We start from the raw sequence: 21274 nt of genomic DNA, 5'->3' as shown, positions 1-21274 counted from the left end.
CAGTATAGTGTAGTATGGTGGTCAGTGTAATGTAGTATAGTGGACAGTGTAGCATGGTGGACAGTGTAGTATAACAGACAGTGTAGTATAGTGGTCAGTGTAGTGTAGTATAGTGGTCAGTATAGTGGTTAGTGTAGTATAGTATAGTGGTTAGTATAGTGTAGTTTAGTATGGAGGTCAGTGTAGTGTAGTGGACAGTGTAGTATAGTGATCAGTGTAGTGTAGTATGGTGGTCAGTGTAGTGTAGTATAGTGGTCAGTGTAGTGTAGTATGGTGGTCAGTATAGTAGACAGTGTAGTATAGTGGACAGTGTAGTGTAGTATGGTGGTCAGTATAGTGGACAGTGTAGTATAGTGGACAGTGTAGTGTAGTATGGTGGTCAGTATAGTGGACAGTGTAGTGTAGTATAGTGGTTAATGTAGTATAGTATAGTGGTCAGTATAGTGTAGTTTAGTATGGAGGTCAGTGTAGTGTAGTGGACAGTATAGTATAGTGGACAGTGTAGTATGGTGGTCAGTATAGTGTAGTATGGTGGTCAGTGTAGTATAGTGGACAGTGTAGTATGGTGGTCAGTATAATGTAGTATGGTGGACAATGTAATATGGTGGACAGTGTAGTATAACAGACAGTGTAGTATAGTGGTCAGTATAGTGGTTAGTGTAGTATAGTGTATGGAGTATATAGTATGGAGGTCAGTGTAGTGGACAGTGTAGTATGGTTGTCAGTATAGTGTAGTATAGTGGACAGTGTAGTATAGTGGACAGTATAGTGGTCAGTGTAGTGTAGTATGGTGGTCAGTGTAGTGTAGTATAGTGGTCAGTGTAGTGTAGTATAGTGGTCAGTGTAGTATGGTGGTCAGTGTAGTGTAGTATAGTGGTCAGTGTAGTATGGTGGTCAGTGTAGTGTAGTATAGTGGTCAGTGTAGCATGGTGGTCAGTGTAGTGTAGTATGGTGGTCAGTGTAGTGTAGTATAGTGGTCAGTGTAGTATGGTGGTCAGTGTAGGATGGTGGTCAGTGTAATGTAGTATGGTGGTCAGTGTAGTGTAGTATAGTGGTCAGTGTAGTGTAGTATAGTGGACAGTGTAGTATGGTGGTCAGTGTAGTGTAGTATAGTGGACAGTGTAGTATGGTGGTCAGTATAGTGTAGTATGGTGGTCAGTGTATTGTAGTATAGTGGACAATGTAGTATGGTGGTCAGTATAGTGTAGTATGGTGGTCAGTGTAGTGTAGTATGGTGGTCAGTGTAGTGTAGTATGGTGGTCAGTGTAGTATGGTGGTCAGTGTAGTGTAGTATAGTGGACAGTGTAGTATGGTGGTCAGTATAGTGTAGTATGGTAGTCAGTGTATTGTAGTATAGTGGTCAGTGTAGTGTAGTATAGTGGTCAGTGTAGTGTAGTATAGTGGTCAGTGTAGTATGGTGGTCAGTGTAGTGTAGTATAGTGGTCAGTGTAGTGTAGTATAGTGGTCAGTGTAGTATGGTGGTCAGTGTAGTGTAGTATAGTGGTCAGTGTAGTGTAGTATGGTGGTCAGTGTAGTGTAGTATAGTGGTCAGTGTAGTGTAGTATAGTGGTCAGTGTAGTATGGTGGTCAGTGTAGTGTAGTATAGTGGACAGTGTAGTATGGTGGTCAGTATAGTGTAGTATGGTAGTCAGTGTATTGTAGTATAGTGGTCAGTGTAGTGTAGTATAGTGGTCAGTGTAGTATGGTGGTCAGTGTAGTGTAGTATAGTGGACAGTGTAGTATGGTGGTCAGTATAGTGTAGTATGGTGGTCAGTGTATTGTAGTATAATGGACAATGTAGTATGGTGGTCAGTATAGTGTAGTATGGTGGTCAGTGTAGTATAGTGGTCAGTGTAGTGTAGTGTAGTATAGTGGTCAGTGTAGTGTAGTATGGTGGTTAGTGTAGTGTAGTATGGTGGTCAGTGTAGTGTAGTATGATGGTCAGTATAGTGTAGTATAGTGGACAGTGTAGTGTAGTGGACAGTATAGTGGTCAGTGTAGTATAGTGGACAGTATAGTATAGTGGTCAGTGTAGTGGACAATGTAGTGTAGTGGTCAGTATAGGAATCAGGTAGGTCAGTACTATTGTATTTGAAGGGACTCGGGGAGTGCTAAAAGTCCGCAGGTTAGGGGGTGCAAATTACTTGCCTTGCCCCGGGTGCTGACAACCCACGCTACGCCACTGGTGTGCGAGGTTTCAACCCCACCAAGTGAGTGACTGACACCCCAGCTTAAGGTAATGTATTTAGGCGTGCATATTTTAACCTATGTTTTTTTCACTCATTTTAGGTGAGCTTCTGGTTGTGGAAGGCCAAGCGGCAGAGCCATTCAGCACAGACAGTGCCCAAAGACTGGCCAGATAATGCTGTGGAATGGCCAAATAAATAAAATGATAAAATGCGTGACCAAATTCTCAGCATGCAACTTCGCCTGGACTCCATGCAACAGGAAATGAAGGACATGATTGATGTTTTGGGCAGAATATAATAACTTCTTGCCTAAAAACATCAATCATGTTCTTCATTTCCTTGTGAAGTTTGTTTCTTGTTGAAATGTGTTTTTAAATTTTTTTGGTTAAAAAATTTTTTTTATGATGCACACGGTGTGTCATCATGTGCTATCTTCCATCATGGGTTATCAATGTACTTGTTTTGTGTTTGCAACCCCTTCATCCTCAAAATTATTTAGTGGTGAGAGGAACAAAGGGATTGCACACACAAAACAGGTACATTGCTCACCCATGATGGGAGATAGCACATGTTGACTTGACCCTTTTGTAATGCTCAATTTTGAGCATCTGAAAAATTAACGATTTACAAGGGTGACATCACCAGCACCGTTCTCAAAATGTTGAACTTTGTAAGTTCTTTGATTTTTTGTATGGTTTTCTAAACACTGTTGTGAATTTTAAGATTTTAAACAAGGTCTATTTTTGTTGAAATATGCCTTTAATAACGTTATTCAAAAAACTAAATTTTTAGAAAAAAAAAATTATTAAAAAAAAAAAAGTATTGAAAAAAAAAAAAATGAAAAAATGCACCTTTCAATGTGCACACAGTAAAATGTTTTTACTACTACAATGTGTGTGGCTGATTATTTCTCAATAATATTTTTTTTTAATTTTGGTGTGGTTACAGTGACAAAGGGCCTTGTTAACTAAAGGTAAATGCACTTGGCACTACTACAAGTGCACTAGGAGACAGACCAAACTAAATGCAAACAAGAATAAAAACAAGATATTTTTTGAAAATGTATTTATTTATTTTTTTTATAAAAATTAAAGCTCTTGTTGAATAGCAATGGCCCCCCGACCATTAAAATAATTCACATATCGCTCACACACTTGACGTGTGGTTCGGGGGGCCAAGCTAATACGGCCAATTTCTAGGCCTGTCATTGTTTCATCTTGTACAAGTCTGGCTTCAGGCCCAACAGAGGTAATATATGTCGCAGAATGTCTACATAAAAAGTTATGTAGGATGCAGCAAGCAAGTATGACGTAATTAATTTTATAGTCCGCCAGATTTATTGCTGAAAGGAACAAACTGAACCGGCTGGCCAGAATCCCAAAGGCATTCTCCACAACTCTTCTTGCTCTGGCCAGCCGGTAATTAAATACCCTTCTCTCAGGGGTGAGTGTCCTTTGGGGGAACGGCCTCATCAAGTGTTCACCGAGAGCAAACACTTCATCCGCGATAAAAACTGAGGGGAGTCCATCAACATTCTGGTCATCAGGTGGCAATCCCAGGCCACCGGTCTGGAGACGCTGGCACAGCTCGGTCTGTGCAAAGACTCCTCCGTCAGACATCCGGCCGTTCTTCCCCACATCCACAAACAGAAAGTCCAAATGTGCCGAGACCACCTCCATCAAAACTACACTATGGAACCCCTTATAGTTGTAGAAATAAGACCCCGAATGCGGTGGTGGCACAATGCGGACATGCTTCCCATCAATCGCCCCGACACAGTTGGGAAAGTCCCAACGGTCAGCGAACTGGGAGGCCACAGTCCGCCATTCCTGTGTACTGGAAGGAAACTGTGGAGTGAAAAAAAAAACAATTAAGATAAGGACTTTTAAACATAACTTGGATATCAGATTACACAAAAACATTAGTGAACAACAGCAGTCAAACTTTATTAATATGTGTGTTTGTAATTTAAATTATAAAAAACATAAGGCCCACTTATAAGATTAATCACCTCCTCTGATGGCCCATTGATCAATTTGAATGTGGGGGGAGGGGTTCTAATTAGGGTCCAAAACACACCTGACAGATTTAAACATTTGAGGGGGTGGGGGAGGGTCAAACAAGACAATGGAGCAGACAATATACATTGTTCAAGGGACTATGGGCTAGAGATATAAATGGACCCAAGATTGCATGGTGGGGAGGTTATTGAAGGTAAATATGCATGTAGGGCAATAAACGATTAATGTCCAAAAACAGGCATGCATGAAGATAAAGGGGACATTCACAGCATATTCCAAGCATGGTAATTAGGTAAGGAGGACATTTAGACTATACATTAGCAAACATTTAATACATATCATGTAATGTTAAAGGAGAAAACTTACCTTCATATAGTCCTTCTGCAGGACCTGAATGATGGCAGAACAGGTCTCTGGGATTATGATCCCCAGAGCCTGGGGGGAGATGCCTGTCGAGAACTTCAAGTCCTGAAGACTTCTCCCAGTCGCCAAGTAACGTAACGTGGCAACTAGCCTCTGCTCCGTACTGATGGCTTGCCTCATGCAGGTATCCTGCCTGTTGATATAGGGGGTCAGCATAGCCAGCAGACGCTCAAAAACAGGGTCCGTCATCCGGAGATAATTCCTGAAATCCTCAGGATTATTCTCACAGAGCTCACAGAGCAAAGGCATGTGCGAGAATTGGTCATGCTGGCGCAACCAATTCTTCATCGATGAACTCCTCCTCGCCCTGTTCATGGACTGGACTCGGGTCAAAGTATTAACCCCAACACCAAGTCCCCACGCAGCATGAACTCGAGAACGAGTACATCCACGTGACATGGCTTCAAAACGGTCGGCTGGTCAAACAAACAAACTTATAACAAACACACTGAAGAACAGCAAGGCCTATGATGAACAACCTGAAAATCAGGAACGAGCGGACCAGAACGGCCTGCAAGGCAGGTTACGAACTGACCAACACGCACTGAAAAGAAGATACAAACCTCACAAGCACAAACTGAACCGCAGAAAACGATCGAAATAAGCTGAATCGTCTCTAACCAAACTTCTACTAACACGAGATAAACACGAGATTAGCAGAAGGAGCCCAAAGGGTGCCGTAGTGGAGCTTGAACTTCCTTTTTATAGTCCCGTCGTACATGCTGTATGTCACCGCGTTCCAAACCAGCGGACTTTTGCAGTGATCGTGTGTGTCCAAGTCCGTCCCTTTTTAAGTCCGGCGCAAGGAGCCGACAAAGTCCGGCGAAAAGTCTGCCGAGCAAAGTCTGCCGTAAAGTCCGCTCGTGTGTAAGCGGCATAAGAGCATAGTCCCTTCACAAAGAATTGGATAGACTGAGCTCTTCAGGACAACAGCCGATGTCCTCTTTGAACAAACACGCAGCTGACTCTCTAGCACAAGAGGGATGGCATAATAATAATGCTAATCGCATAGAAAACAAAGAGAAAACACTTGAAAGGCTTCATAAACTGGAGTTAGAACGGGCACAACAAGTGAGGGAGTTTCGCTCTGCCCCTCGGGTACACTAGAGGAGCAAACAAGTACACAGAAGTCATTTGAAAGCATGAATAAGAAAATTTTAGGATTGTGCTGAAGGCAGACTTGATGTATTTTTATCCATTATCACGTCACACACAAAAACACGTCTCAGCAGGAAATAACTAAAAAACATTCCAGTGGCGACTTTTGAAAGAAATATGATTTGTTTCTGGAAATTATGAAACAACTGTGACTGAGGGGGCCTCTCTTTTAGACCGCTTTCATGCTAAGGCGCTTTTCAGGCGCTTTCACGCTAAGACCCCTTTCACACTGGGGCGGTTTGCAGGCGGTATTGCGCTAAAAATACCGCCTGCAAACCGCCCCTAAACGCCTCCGCTGTTTGTTCAGTGTGAAAGCCCGAGGGCTTTCACACTGAAGCGGTGCGCAGGCAGGGCGGTGAAAAAAGTCCTGCAAACCGCTTTTTTGGAGCGGTGAAGGAGCGGTGTATTCACCACTCCTGCCCATTGAAATCAATGGGACAGCGCGGCTATACCGCGGCAATACCGCGGCTATAGCCGCGCTGTACGAGGGATTTTAACCCTTTTTCGGCCGCCAGCGGGGGTTAAAACCACACCGCTAGCGGCCGAATACCGCTGCAAGAACGACGGTACAGCAGCGCTAAAAATAGCGCTGTTGTACCGCCGATGCCCCCACTGCCCCAGTGTGAAAGGGGCCTAAAAAAAGAGCCTGAAAAGCTCACGAAAACCTATTTTCATTAAAAATAATGAATGCTTTCACACTGGGGCAGTGCGCTGGCAGGGTTGTGAAAAAATGCCCCTCTCCATTGAAATGAATGGAAAGCGCTTCAAAAGCACCTGAAAAGCTCTTCAAAAGTGCCCAAAAAGCTCTTCAAAAGTGCTCAGTGTTTTACTGGCAGTTTACAAGTGCCTCAGTGTGAAAGGGGCCTAAAGCATATCGAAGGTCAAAATATTAAAAAAAAGTAATGCGTACTCCCATAGTAGCCGCTGAAATTTTGCCCAGGTTCTTCCCCAGGTTTGCCAATGGATTGCCCCACAGCCAGGCACATGATCTCAGCCACACTTTTCCTCAAAAACCAGTATAGGGGTGTTGTTTTTATTTTTGGAGAACTTGGATGGGGTTGAGGGAATTGAGTGGGAAACTCCAAAAACAGAAACTGTGTGCAACTTGAAGACAATTAACTCCTGAACTTCTGAACAGCTGAAGCAGAAGTCCTTGCTTGTAGCAAGCTGTGGACTTGGCTTTGTAGTAGAAACAGAGAGCTGAAGCAGAAGTACTTGCATTTAGCAAGCTGTGGACTTGGCGTGTGATAGAAGCAGCTAATAGTAGACTTCCTTCTTTATAGCACTAAGAGCATAGTCCCTTCACAAAGAACTGGATAGACTGAGCTCTTCAGGACAACAGCCGATATCCCCTTTGAACAAACACGCAGCTGACTCTCTAGCACAAGAGGGGTGGCATCATCCCAATAGTCTCTAAGATGTGTCACAGCAGTCTGTAATCACAAAATGTCCAGGAGTAGTTGGTTGCCTCCTTTCAACTTCCAAGCAACACTTTCCTCCAGTGATATCAGGCTAGATCTTTAGCAGACCCTCAGTCATCTCTCTGTAGATTTGGCATCCAGGCCCTAGGTTGCCTACCTGAGGCCTCAGGAACAGCAAGCACATGGCAGTGTGGCCCTGAAGGGCAACAGCCCTCCAGGCTGCACTGATCCTCTGCAGGAAAAGACCCAGAAGCCCAGTCTCTCAGAATATTTATGCAGTTTCCCAACAGCGTTCATGGCCCTGTTCCCTGGGATTGGCTAGCGACTAAGCGCACTCCACTCCTGGAGATGGTACAGGGGGTGAAGGGCACAAAGAGGCATAAGTCACCAGCAGGCAGGGCAAGTCTTGCGTGAAGGTCACTGGGAAGAAGACAGCTGTGCAGGACTGGGAGATGCTGAAGCTCAGGGAGGTAGATGAGCAGCTAGTCCAACAACAGGCCGAGGGTCAAACACTGATGACTGGCAAGAGTCTCTTAGATAGGCAGAACAGTCTTGTGCTGGAGACTGATAGCAGGTCTGCAAACAGGCTGATGATTAAATGCTGAAGACTGATAGGAAGTCCGTAAAATAGGCCGAGGGTCAAACACAGGTAACTGGAGGCAAATTCTGAGAGCAAGCCAGGGGTCAAGCACTGGAGACAAATAGCAGAGTCTGAGAGCAGGCCGAGGGTCAATCACTGGAGACAGGAAGTGATATCCGTAGACAGGCCGGGGGGTCAAACACAGGAGGCAAGTAGCGAGGTCCTCGAGGCAAGCCGAGGGTCTGATGCAGGAAGAGATCAGCGTGAGTCAAGGTCAATCCGGATCACAATGGGTAATCAAGAATCAGGATACAAGCAGGAAACACACAGGAAGCTGAAAGACAAACCAGCAGCTTGGCCATGGCACAGAGTGGCTTTTTCAGGCAATGGGAGGCTCAGTGTGTCCCTAGGGGGTGCTTACTAACTAAGGATGAGCCGAACACCCCCTCCGGTTCGGTTTACACCAGAACATCCGAACAGGCAAAAAATTCGGAAGAACACCTGAACACCATTAAAGTCTATGAGATACGAACATGAAAAATCAAAAGTGCTCATTTTAAAGGCTTATATGCAAGCTATTGTCATAAAAAGTGTTTGGGGAACTGGGTCCTGCCCCAGAGGGCATGTATCAATGCAAATTTTTTTTGAAAAATGGTTGTTTTTTCGGGAGCAGTGATTTTTTTAATGCTTAAAGCGGAGGTCCACACAAAAATGGAGCTTCCGCTTTTCGGAACCCTCCCCCACTCCGGTGTCACATTTGGCACCTTTCAGGGGGGGAGGGGGGTGCAGATACCTGTATAATACAGGTATTTGCACCCACTTCTGGGCATAGACCCCCGCAGAATCTGCGGGGGTCTACGTCACTTCCTGTCTCCCCCCGCTGTCTGCTGGGAGACACACGGGTCCCAGAGACAGCAGGGACCAGTCGGATTGCGCAGCGTGACTCGCGCATGCGCAGTAGGGAACCAGGAAGTGAAGCCGCAAGGCTTCACTTTCTGATTCCCTTACCGAAGATGGCTGTGGCAGCATCCGAGGACCGAGGGACGGTTCGGCCTCGGGTGCCAACATCGCGGGCGCCCTGGACAGGTAAGTGTCCTTATTTTAAAAGTCAGCAGCTGCAGTATTTATAGCTGCTGACTTTAAAAAAAAAAAAATTTGGCGGACCTCCGCTTGAAAGCGAAACAATAAAAATGTAATATTTCTTTAAATATCGTGCCTGGGGGGTGCCTATAGTATGCCTGTAAAGTGGCATGTTTTTCCCGTGTTTAGAACAATACCACAGCAAAATGACATTTCTAAAGGAAAAATTGTCATTTAAAACTGATCACAGCTGTAATGAATTGTCGGGTCTCGGCAATATGGATAAAACTTATAGAAAATAAGGGCATGGGTTCCCCCCCAGTCCATTACCAGGCCCTTTGGGTCTGGTATGAATATTAAGGGGAACCCCGAACCAAAAATGTTTTTAAAAATTACGTGGGGGTCCCCCCCAAAATCCATACCAGGCCCTTCAGGTCTGGTATGGAAATTAAGGGGAACCCTGCACCAAATTTTTTTTTAATGGAGTAGGGGTCCCCCCAAAATCCATACCAAACCTGAAGGGTCTGGTATGAATTTTAAGGGGAACCCTGCGCCAAATTTTTTTAAAAATGGCGTAGGGGATCCCCCAAAATCCATACCAAACCCTTATCCAAGAACGCAACCTGGCAGGCCACAGGAAAAGAGGGGGGGCGAGAGATCGCCCCCCCTCCTGAACTGTTCCAGGCCACATGCCCTCAACATAGGGAGGGTGCTTTGGGGTCTGACCCCAGAGCACCTTGTCCCCATGTTGATGGGGACAAGGGCCTCATCCCCACAACCCTTGCCTGGTAGTTGTGGGGGTATGCGGGTGGGGGGCTTATCAGAATCTGGAAGCCCCCTTTAACAAGGGGACCCCCAGATCCCGGCCCCCCTATGTGAATTGGTAATGGGATACATTGTACCTCTACCATTTCACAAAAAATTGTGTCAAAAATTGTAAAAAAGACAAGGGTCAGACCCTAAAGCACCCTACCCATGATGAGAGAATGTGGCCTAGTACGGTTCAGGAGGGGGGGCACTCTCTCGTCCCCCCTCTTTTCCTGCGGCCTGCCAGGTTGCATGCTCGGATAAGGGTCTGGTATGGATTTTGGGGGGACACCTACGCCATTTTTTAAAAAAATTTGGCACAGAGTTCCCCTTAATTTTCAGACCAGACCAGAAGGGCCTGGTGTGGAATTTGGGGGGACCCCCACGCAATTTTTTTTTAAATTTTGGTTCGGGGTTCCCCTTAATATTCATACCAGACCCAAAGGAATGGTAATGGACTGGAGGGGAACCCATACCCTTTTTTTCAATGAGTTTAATTTATATTGCTGAGACCCGACAATTCATTACAGCCTCGATCAGTTTTAAATGACAATTTTTCCTTTAGAAATGTCATTTTGCTGCGGTACTGTTCTAAACACGGGAAAAATGCGCCACTTTACAGGCATACTATAGACACCCCCCAGGCATGATATTTAAAGGAATATTTCATTTTTGTTGTTCCACTTTAAGCATTAAAAAAAAAATCACTGCTCCCGAAAAAACGTCCGTTTTAAAAAAAAAAAAAAATTACATTGATACATGTCCCACTCTTTGTGATTTTTTTTTTGGCTCTTATTATTTCACATGTCCCCTGGGGCAGGACCTGGGTCCCCAAACACTTTTTATGGCAATAACTTGCATATAAGCCTTTAAAATTATCACTTTTGATTTTTCAAGTTAGTGTCCCATAGACGGTGTTCCTGCGGCTTTTGAATTTGCCCCGAACACTGCATATTGTTCGGTGTTCGCAAAAAGTGAAAGCCATTTATGAAATGGAAGAAACATGAAGAAACAATAGCAATGAAAAAAAGATTCCAATACACACTTCCACAAGATGTGGAGACCATGGTAACTCTTTACTCTCACTGAGGACTACAAAAAAATAAATGCGACTTGAATCTTATACTAGATGTAGCACCCTGGAGTTTAGGCAGGGTTGCTCCTAAATTTACCTGCCAGGTATAGCTACCTTGGATAATTGTTGAGGGTCCTAATTTCTCTCCATTCTATCCAAAACTGGAAAGAAAAAAAAAGTTTTTAGTTATACTTTAAAAAATATCTGAACTGGTCTAAAAAATGTGGATGATGCTTACCCCCCCCCCCCTTTTTTTCAAAGTACATTCCTTTTACTTACTTGAGGCATTCCAAATAAAAGCCAGTCATAAAGTAGACGATCCATTCTTGGCTGTAGAGGGTCAAAAGGTTCAAAAGAAAGCTGAAGAAAATGGTGAGGTGAGTCCAGGTGACAGACCTGAGGTGACTGCTGACTCCGCCCAGTGACAGGAAGAGAATACACTGGTGAGAGGTTGCACTCATTGGCCAGCTGTTTTCCCGCCAAAAGATTTGTCACCAATCCAGTGCTCAGCTCTGACTGAAAGTCTGCCCAGCAACCGAGGTAAATGTGCCTAGCAACAGCAGACACCTAGTAACTTGATATACAGAACAGAAAGAACTAGCAAAGCAGCCTTAGAGAGACATGGACTTAACAGTCACCAAAGCCCTCTATTAATCACTTCAGTCTCGGAAGGATTTGTCCCCTTCCTGACCAGAGCACTTTTTGCGATTCGGCACTGCGTTGCTTTAACTGACAACTGCGCGGTCCTGCGACGTGGCTCCCAAACAAAATTGACGTCCTTTTTTCCCCGCAAATAGAGCTTTCTTTTGGTGGTATTTGATCACCTCTGCGTTTTTTATTTTTTGCGCTATAAACAAAAAAAGAGCAACAATTTTGGAAAAAAAAGCAATATTTTTTACTTTTTGCTATAATAATATATCCCCCAAAAATATATAAAAAAACTTTTTTTTTCCTCAGTTTAGGCCGATATGCATTCTTCCACATATTTTTGGTAAAAAAATCGCAATAAGCGTTTATTGATTGGTTTGTGCAAAAGTTATAGCATCTACAAAATAGGGAATAGTTTTTATTAATATATTTTTTTTTTTTTACTAGTAATGACGGCGATCATCGATTTTTATCGTGACTGCGACATTATTGCGGACAGATCGGACACTTTTGGTGCTATTTTGGGACCATTCACATTTATACATCGATCTGTGCGATTAAAAATGCACTGATTACTGTGTAAATGTTTGTAAATATAATTCATTTAACCTCTTGGCGCCGGGCCAAGAGGTAGAGCTATGTGACGTGAGCCCCGGGAACACTGGAAGTTCTAATGAAAGCTATTACATCGGGCAATTCAGCTCTCTGCTGATCCGGGTGGCTTGCCTCTTCCTCTGCACAGGTTAGGCTGTATGGGGCACAGGCAGACCAGGCTGTATTGGGCACAGGCAAAGCTGTATTGGGCACAGGTCATGCTGCATTGGGCACAGGTCACAGCTTGCCTCTTCCTCTCCTCTCTCTTCCCCTGGCTGGGAGACTGTGCCGGCGGTGCTCTCATCCTCACTGGGCCCCACTTGGCTGCGGGCCCCATAGCGCCCGCATGGGTCGCTATGGTGGTAGTTACGCCCCTGCTTCAGACACGCTTTGTTAAAGCTCTCTGAACGCTAGTCAAAGCCTGTCACTATATAAAATGGTTAGCTTACAGTCCTGTTTACACAGGCTTTTGCTTTGCTTTGCTTTGCTTTGCTTCGGCTTCTCTTAAAAAAATATACCCCATGTAGCTTTAGTGGCGCTTCAAAGCATCTTCAAAGCCTTCATAGAACTCTATGGCAAAGCTCGCTTGAAGCCCCACTGAAGCCCCATCGAAGCCCCACCAAAGCCTCATCGAAGCCCCACCGAAGCCTCATCGAAGCACCAAGCAAAATCCTTAGTAAACAGGACTGGAAGCTGACCATTTAATTTAGTGACAGGTGCTTTGACTGGCATTCAGAGAGCTTTACCAAAGCGTGTCTGAAGCCATGTTTTGAAGCAAGTGTAAACTAGCCCTTAGGCAAATATTCTGTGGCCTGATGAGACAAAAATTTAACTTTTTTGAAGCTGTGCATCCCGTTGCATCTGGCATAAAACTAATACAGCATTTCATATCAAGAACACCAACAGTCAGATATGGTGGTGGTAGCGTGATGGTCTGGGGCTGCTTTGCAGCTTCAGGACCTGGACGACTTACCATAATTGATGGAACCATGAATTCTGAGCTCTAGCAGAAAATCCTAAAGGAGAATGTCTGGCCATCAGTTTGTGACCTCAAGCTCAAGTGCTCAAGGGTTATGCAGCAGGACAATGATCCGAAAGACAACAGCAAGTCCACCTCCAAATGGTTCAAACAAAGCAAAATTTAGGTTTTGGAGTGGCCTAGTCAAAGCCCGGACTTAAATCCAATTGAGATGCTGTATCATGACCTTACACTGGCCGTTCATGCTAGAAAACCCTCCAATGTGGCTAAATTAAAACAATTCTGCGAATAAGAGTGGGCCAAAATTGCTCCACAGCAATGCGAAAGACTCATTGACAGTTATCGCAAATGCTTGATTGCAGTTGTTGCCGCCAAGGGTGGCACAACCAGTTATTAGGTTTAGTGGGCAATTACTTTTTCACATAAAGCCAGGCAGGTTTGGACAGCTTTTTTGCCTTAATAAATGAAACATCATTTAAAAACTGCATTTTGTATTTACTCGGGTTATCTTTGTGTAATAGAATTTGTTTGATGATCTGAGTCATTTAAGTGTGACAAATATGCAAAAAAATAAAAAATCAGAAAGGGAGCAAATACTTCTTTCACAGCATTATAAGTGTCTGCTGTGTAGATGTCATGCTTTCAACAGAAGGTGTATATAGTGACAAGAAAAGCAGACTCGCAGCCCTATCACTGACTCCTGGACTCAGCGTTCTGCTTTGGTGAATGAAAGGGGCCCCCTTCAATCAAGCACGTAGTTGACACTAGTCCAGCGAACTGTAGCAGTGGGTGTATGCTAGACATGTGTGTTTCGTTTTATTCTGAATTGATATTTGGACACATTTTTTGCTATTTGGAGATTTGGATGTATCTGAATACACGAATTACAATATAAACAAATTTTACCAAATGGTCCGAATAACGTAACGTAATTCGTCCGAATTTCGGAAATTCGGACTGAAATTCGAATCGAATTTTACATTGAACTCCAGTCGAATTCTTATTACACATGTAGCGCTGGTAGATTTTCCAATCTACCGCTTCTAGGTAAATTTAGTGGATTATCTGTGCCGTACATAGTTCAGATCTAATTTACAGTTAGATTAGCCTCTGTTCCAGTTTGGCTGTGTTGTTTGCAGTTCCACATTCTGCCTGTGGGTGTCGTTGTCACTCTGGGTCGGTGTTGGAAAGCAACAGGCTGAAACATATGAGTGCTCTTCTGTCCCAGTAAAAACTCGGCGGAGGTGGTCCTCCAGGTTGCATTCTGGGAGAAGGTATTTATGGGGCAGACGCCATGTTTCTGGGAGCTTTACCTCGTGGCCCTCCTGGCCTAGAGGCATGTGTTAGTGAGTTCTAGCTCAGCCTGGAGGGTTGCGTTGTGGCAGCCGAGCGGGTAGGCCCAGAAGTCTGTCTGGGGCCTGCTGTTGCTGGGATGGTCCTGTACACTCTGTCCTGTGGGAAGAAGCCAGACAATCGGGAAGATCCAGGGGAGGACCCATCTTGGAAGGGACCATGCAAGGCTGGTCTTAAGAAGGGCCTGGTGACTCGATTGGAGGATGCATCCTAAACTACTCTACCGCACAAGTACTGCCGGGTCAGCTTAAAGGTTCTGGTACTGTGTTTGCTGTTCATCGAAAACTACTACATCCTGTGGCAGAGGATCGTACAGTTTTGTTTCATCCAAGTCTGTGGCAGAGACTTTTTGTTCGTGCTGCGTTCCGGCTGCTAGGTTAGTGAGAGAGACCTATCCGGGCGGGCAAAGATTTAATCCTGAGCCGAGGATATATTCATCCCAAAGATTTCAATTCCTTAGTACTACACCAAGAAAAGGTATTTGAACTCTTCTTCTACCTCTTTCCTGCTACTTCTTCCAGTTATCTCCCATTAAAGCATTGGAAAAGTACTCAAGTGACTGGTGTCTACATTGTCTGATAATAAGCTCAACGGGACCCTAGACCCGGTACTGGTGAAATTACAGGAAAAAAGGTGACGGTAACAGCCCGCTAAAAATCAGCAGCTCCACCGTGAGTTAGTGCTACACACATATTGCTGAAATCAAAGACTGTGTGTGTAATTAGAGTGCCATTTCGAAATAATGCTAATGTTTTTGTTAAGCCAAAGGTGATTTAAAGAGTCATTGTAATCATTTGATTTGTCTGTTCACTTTGCTGTATTCGAATTGAAAACAATATAACATTTTTCTTTCGACCAATTCGAAAATTTATCGATTTGATCGTTTGAAATAGAAAAAATCAGTAAATTCTAAGAAAATCTGAAAATTCTAAATACGAATTCTGAAACTGAATTCCGAAAACGAATTGAACGAATCAACCGAATTTAACTAAAGTAAATAACTAGATTAATGAATCAAAACAAAACGAAACAAATTGTCTAGTGTATGCACCCGTGATATCTCGGCAGCACTGGAGGAGAAACTGTGTGCTCGACAGGAGTGGTGACAGTCTCATCCTTCCTGTGACTGCTCAGTTCCAAGCTCGCCTGGCTCGATCTACTTGACTGTACTGTCCCATGGACCTGTCCCCCAGACTCCCACAGCACCAAGATAGCGGCTTTTCCCGGTGGATTCTACCTAAGCTCCCTTTGGCTCCTCTTCCGCCCCCCCACAAACCATGCCGGGATCTGCAGTTCGGAAGCCTATGCACTTCATTACTTGGTGGTTGCTTGAACTACACATCCCAAAATTTCCAGCGAACTGCAAAAAACATATGGGTTCTTTTAGCTTTAGTTCTACCTCTGCTGACTGGAGGTAGGATGGCTCAGCATGTCTTTAGCTTCATAGAAAGAAGGAAACAAAGACACAACAAGGCACCATCTCGATCTTCATATTATTGCAGTCCAGGGTCTGGCTACAATAATATGAAGATCGAGATTGTGAAACATATGAGGTCTATCTGCAAAGTACCTAGCCATGTAATGTGAAAAATAAAGACATTTATTGGGGAAGATACAAGAAATATTGTACGTAGGACAATGATTTCTCAGTCCCCTTCAAGGATATGACTTCCATTGGGAAAACTGGGCCTTTGTTTCTGAATCATTGCACCCACAATTCATCTCTGGTTATGACCTTCCTAAGGAAATTTGGTTCTTTGGTAGCGCTTTGAAGCACATAATTGACTAAGAACAAACTTCTTGATCCCCTCCAGTCCGGATTTCGCCCTCAACACTCTATGGAAACTGCTCTCCTTAAACTCACAAACGACATACTAATGGCTACTATTTCCTCCCCCATGTGCCTCTTTCCCTGATTTCTTTGTCAAAATCAATGGCTCAACTATCAACCCGTCCCCCCATGCCAAGGTCCTAGATGTAATCCTGGACTCTGAACTATCCTTTCGGCCCCATATCCAATTGCTGTCCAAAGCTTGCCACCTCAACCTTCGCAACATCTCCAATATACGCCCTAACCAATGACACCACAAAGCTTCTAATCCACTCCCTGGTCATCTCTCGCCTCGGCTACTGCAACTCCCTCTTCATTGGCCTACCTTTAAATAGGCTATCCCCCCTTAAGTCCATCATGAATTCTGATGCCGGGCACCTTACAAACCACTTGGCGTCTGCTACCCCTCTCTGCCAATCCCTCCATTGACTGCCACTCAACAAACAAATTAAATTCCAGATACTAACAATAACTTACAAAGCCATCCACAACTTGGCCCCCAGCTACATCACTAACCTGGTCTCAGAATACCAACCAAATCGTTCTCTTTGTTCCTCCCAAGACCTCCTGCTCTCTAGCTGACTTGTCTAATCATCCCATGCTCGCCTCCAGGACTTCTCCCAAGCCTCTCCCATCCTCTGGAATGCTCTACCCCAATCTGTCCGACTATCTCCACTTACAGACGATCCCTGAAAACTAATTTCTTCAGAGAAGCCTCTCTGGCCCCCACCTAACAACTGTACATTTATTATTTATTATTATTCTCCATCAGCACACCCCCCACAGTTATTACCTCTTGTATCTCTTGACCCTCCCTCTTAGATTGTAAGCTCTAACAAGCAGGGCTCTCTGATTCCTACTGTAATAAAGTATATTGTAGTTGTACTGTCTACCCTCAAGTTGTAAAGTGCTGCATAAACTGTCAGCGCTATATCCTGTATAATGAGGTATAATAATAATAATTAGCAACTGCAGCACAATTTTCCTTCTGCTCTGATAGCAGAAGCCGCAGAACAAATTTTGGCATGACACATTTCATGCCAAGATCAAGGATCAAAACCCTCAGACACAGTAGTTTTTTGAAACCCCAGATCAGCTTCTAGTTCGTGCACTGTCAGTCGCTGACCTTTGTTGATTGCAGGCATTCCAGAACGTGGATCACATTCAACAGATTCACGACCATCTTTTGAAGCATTTGTTCCACAATTTTATTTGCGCTGCACTCTTTGCATTGTCCCCAATAGCCTTCTGAATCAGCCGAGCAGTTTCCATGGAGGAATGTTCAACCTCAATGCAAAATTTGATGTAGATATTTTGTTCGGCCACACAGTACACATGCTCATTCAATGGCGTCTAGCATTTCCACTGACTAGTGCAGTGAATTTGTCAATGCTCACATGTGTGTGTTAAATATATTCTCCTTGGCTGCCAGTTTACATCAATGTCACGCAAACTTGTTCTTGTTTTATTAACAATGGCTGGACTTTTTCCAGACAGACCTCATACATGTACAAAGTAAGATGCTCTTAAACAATGGTAGTTGTCTGAGTCACTACCACGTGAGTCATGTTAAAGACATGAACGCAATCAATGACAATGACTAGCACAGGGTGGGGCCCTTTCTCGATTGTCTCTTAACGTCACATTGTTCATAAAGATGTTTATAATACAATCTAGAAAGTTGTATAACCAGAGTGTCAGAAAACGCACACCAAAATTACAACAAACAGTTCTTTCCACTTGTTATACTACAATCATGCCAGTGATCTTACTGGAGAAAACACAACACCTAATCCAGAACCTAAGGCAGCACCAACAATAGCCAAGCCCGAATAGGGGTTCTAACCATTCAATAGTTCATTCTAAATTTTACAAAGATATTGGGCTTTAGATAAATTATAAAGCACTGCGTTACTGTGCCCTAAAGCGTGATGTGTTATGGCCGTACATTCATTTTGAACAAGCTGGCAGAACACCTTAATGAACGAAAATACATACATGCACTGTTTTTTTTTTTAAACACAGCACACCAAAGCACACAGATGGTATTAGTCTTTGTATTACCTTTTGTTACAACACAGTTATGTTGTGCTGTACTGACTCTACACATGGGTGAAATTTATGGAAATGCACATTACAACAATGGAGTAGTTTGAATTGGTCCCAAAACATAAACTCTTAACCTAATGGGTCAAGAATACTGTGCAAAGTAAATGTTCATTGAGCTTGGTAAATCATGTGTGTTCACTTCAATCATCCAGTCATGTGCCCAAAATCCAGTTTTTTTATTTCTATCACATAGGCTTGGGTACTTATAGTGCTCACAACTTTACTCTATGTGTTAAGCTCAGCCATCATTGACGTACAAAGTGAACAGGCTCTACTCCTTCCTTTTCTACAGTGCTAACCTACACACTTAGGTGTGTATCTTTAATTAACGTGCTGTGCAAATGTATCAGCATTCATGCAAAAGTTACAAATACCCTTGTAAATGTTTTTTATATGTGCAAAATTTTATTTTCTGATGATATTTAAGTTATGTTTCTTGGTGAACGTAATATTGCTTAACCCTTTCCCATACGTGGGTGAAGGGCTGATACACACACTCCCACCTGCTGCAGCAGCCGAGAATGCACGTAAATTTGACAAACCAACTGTCAGATACCTGTTTGAACATCTGTTTGCTGAAAAAATGGTCCACTGTCACCTTCTGTGCGCCGCTACCTTCAGTAGAGGGCAGGCGAGACATTATGGCTCTAAAAAACCATGTTGTTTCATTATAAAAGCTCTATACAGGGGACTTTACTGATGCATCATGGCAGCATACAATGGGTTGTGGCTCCACCCCCACAACCTGATAGGACTGGTTAACTATAAATCAAAGACAGACCGGCTCGCAGCATTCTCCTTTTTGTCCTCACCTGATCAGGACTGGAGTTGTAGAGGAGAAGAGGATGCGGTTCAGCTCTGTTCCTAGTCAAGGAAAAAAAAAATCAGGCAATCTGTAACCGGTGCTAGATTTGAAAAAACTCAACATGCACATAAAGTTGGAGTCGTGCAAGGTAGAGAACCTTCAATCAATTAAATTATTGATAAATCTGGGAGATTGAATGCTCTCTGTAGGTTTATTAGACACCTACTTACTTGTCCCAATCCATCCTGCATTTCAGTTCCACTACCAGTTTCGGTGCCCCCCTTCAGTCTGTTCACCTCCTCCAGGAAATTCACAAAGGTCCTACTGTGTGCAATACCAAAGGGGATAAGAAGAAACCACTACTTGGACAGCATCCATCTTCTAGCCAGCAATTGGGAGATGCCTATCCAGCATCGGGATACTCTGATACACAATTTGCAAAAATGTGATAAGAAATTATTTGGAAGAAGAGCTTCCTCTGCCCAGCCCAAAGAATGAGGTTCTTGGGGGCATTTTTGAAAACACAGAAGAATTCAGTAGAATTTCCACAAGGGAAAATCCATCCTCTGATAGAGAAAGTCAAAGGTGCTTTGGAACTTCAATGCAAAGTCTTTTGCAGCAGAACAGAGCCTAAGTATTCTTAGTTCTTCTTAACTACCCAGCTCAGCTCATGACAGTACGCTACTGACCAATACAAAATTATTCTTGCACCTTCCCATATGGCGAGTTAGTTCTCCTTGTATGCTGCAATGATGCGCTAGGAAAATTTGAAAATTGTATACTCACCTTTCCGTAATTTTCCTTTCCTGGTGCATCTCCATGCCAGCATACAGATTCCCACCCAAATGTTGAAAGTTATGCCCTGTACACACAAGCGGACTTTTCGACCGGACTGGTCTGACGGGCTGAATCTGTCGGACAATCCGACCGTGTATGGGCTTCATCGGACTTCAGACGGACCTTTTCGGTCGAAAATCCGACGGACTTTAGATTGGAAACATGTTTCAAATCTTCCCGCCGGAACTCCGCCGGACCCAGTTCCTATCGGGAAGACCGTCCGTCTGTATGCTGGTCCGACGGACCAAATACGACGCAAGGGCAGCTACAGCACCTGCCCGCGAGAATGTTTCCAGCGCAATCCTATCATGCTGGTTCTCGGCGACAGGGTACTATACATCTCGCTCTCGCTGCAATAGGAAAAACACATTTTCCTATTGCAGCTAGCGTGAGAAAGAGGCGACAATGTCCCTTAGGTCTGGTATGGATTTTAAGGGGAACCCCCTATGCTGAAAAACTGTGTGGGGGTCCCCCCAAAATCCATACCAGACCCTTATCCAAGCACGCAGCCCGGCCGGTCAGGAAAGGGGGTGGGGACGAGAGAGCACCCCCCTCCTGAACTGTACCAGGCCACATGCCCTCAATATGGGGGGGTGGGTGCTTTGGGGAAGGGGGGCACCCTGTGGCCCCCCCAACCCAAAGCACGTTGTCCCCATGTTGATGAGGACAAGGGCCTCATCCCGACAACCCTGGCCGTTGGTTGTCGGGGTCTGCGGTGGGGGGGCTTATCGGAATCCAGGAGCCCCCTTTAATAAGGGGGCCCCCAGATCCCAGCCCCCCCGCCCCATGTGAATGAGTATGGGGTACATCATACCCCTACCCATTCACCTGGGGAAAAAAGTGTCAATAAAAAAACAAACTAGACAGGTTTTTAAAGTAATTTATTAAGCACCTCCGGGGGTCTTTTTTCGGACTTTGGGGGTCTCTTCTGACTTCGCTCTCTCAGGCCTCCTCTCCTGGTGGCCGGTTCTTCTCCCGCTTTCCGGCCTCTTCTCCGCTCTCCGGTTCTTCTCCCGATCTCCGCTTTTTCTGCCGGGCCCCTCCGTTATCGTCTGATCTTTTGCCGCTCTCTTGCCGCTCTCTTGCTAGCGGTGGCCCGGTCTTCTCCATCGTCTTCTTCCCTCTTCTCTTCTTTCGATGTTGACACGACGCTCTCTCCCACTGTAATGCCGTGTTCATGGTGCACAACGACTTATATAGGCATGGGGCGTGGTCACCGGGTGATGTTACCCGGTGACCCCACCCTTATGACGTCACAGTCCCGGGGCATGCTGGGACTGTACCGTCATAAGGGGCGGGGTCACCCCCCTGGTGACCACGCCCCATGCCTATATAAGTCGTTGCGCACTGTGAACACAGCATTA

The sequence above is a fragment of the Aquarana catesbeiana genome, linkage group LG06 (genome assembly GCF_042186555.1).
Source record: "Aquarana catesbeiana isolate 2022-GZ linkage group LG06, ASM4218655v1, whole genome shotgun sequence".
Taxonomy (NCBI): domain Eukaryota; kingdom Metazoa; phylum Chordata; class Amphibia; order Anura; family Ranidae; genus Aquarana; species Aquarana catesbeiana.
Note: the sequence above shows the minus strand (reverse complement) of the source record.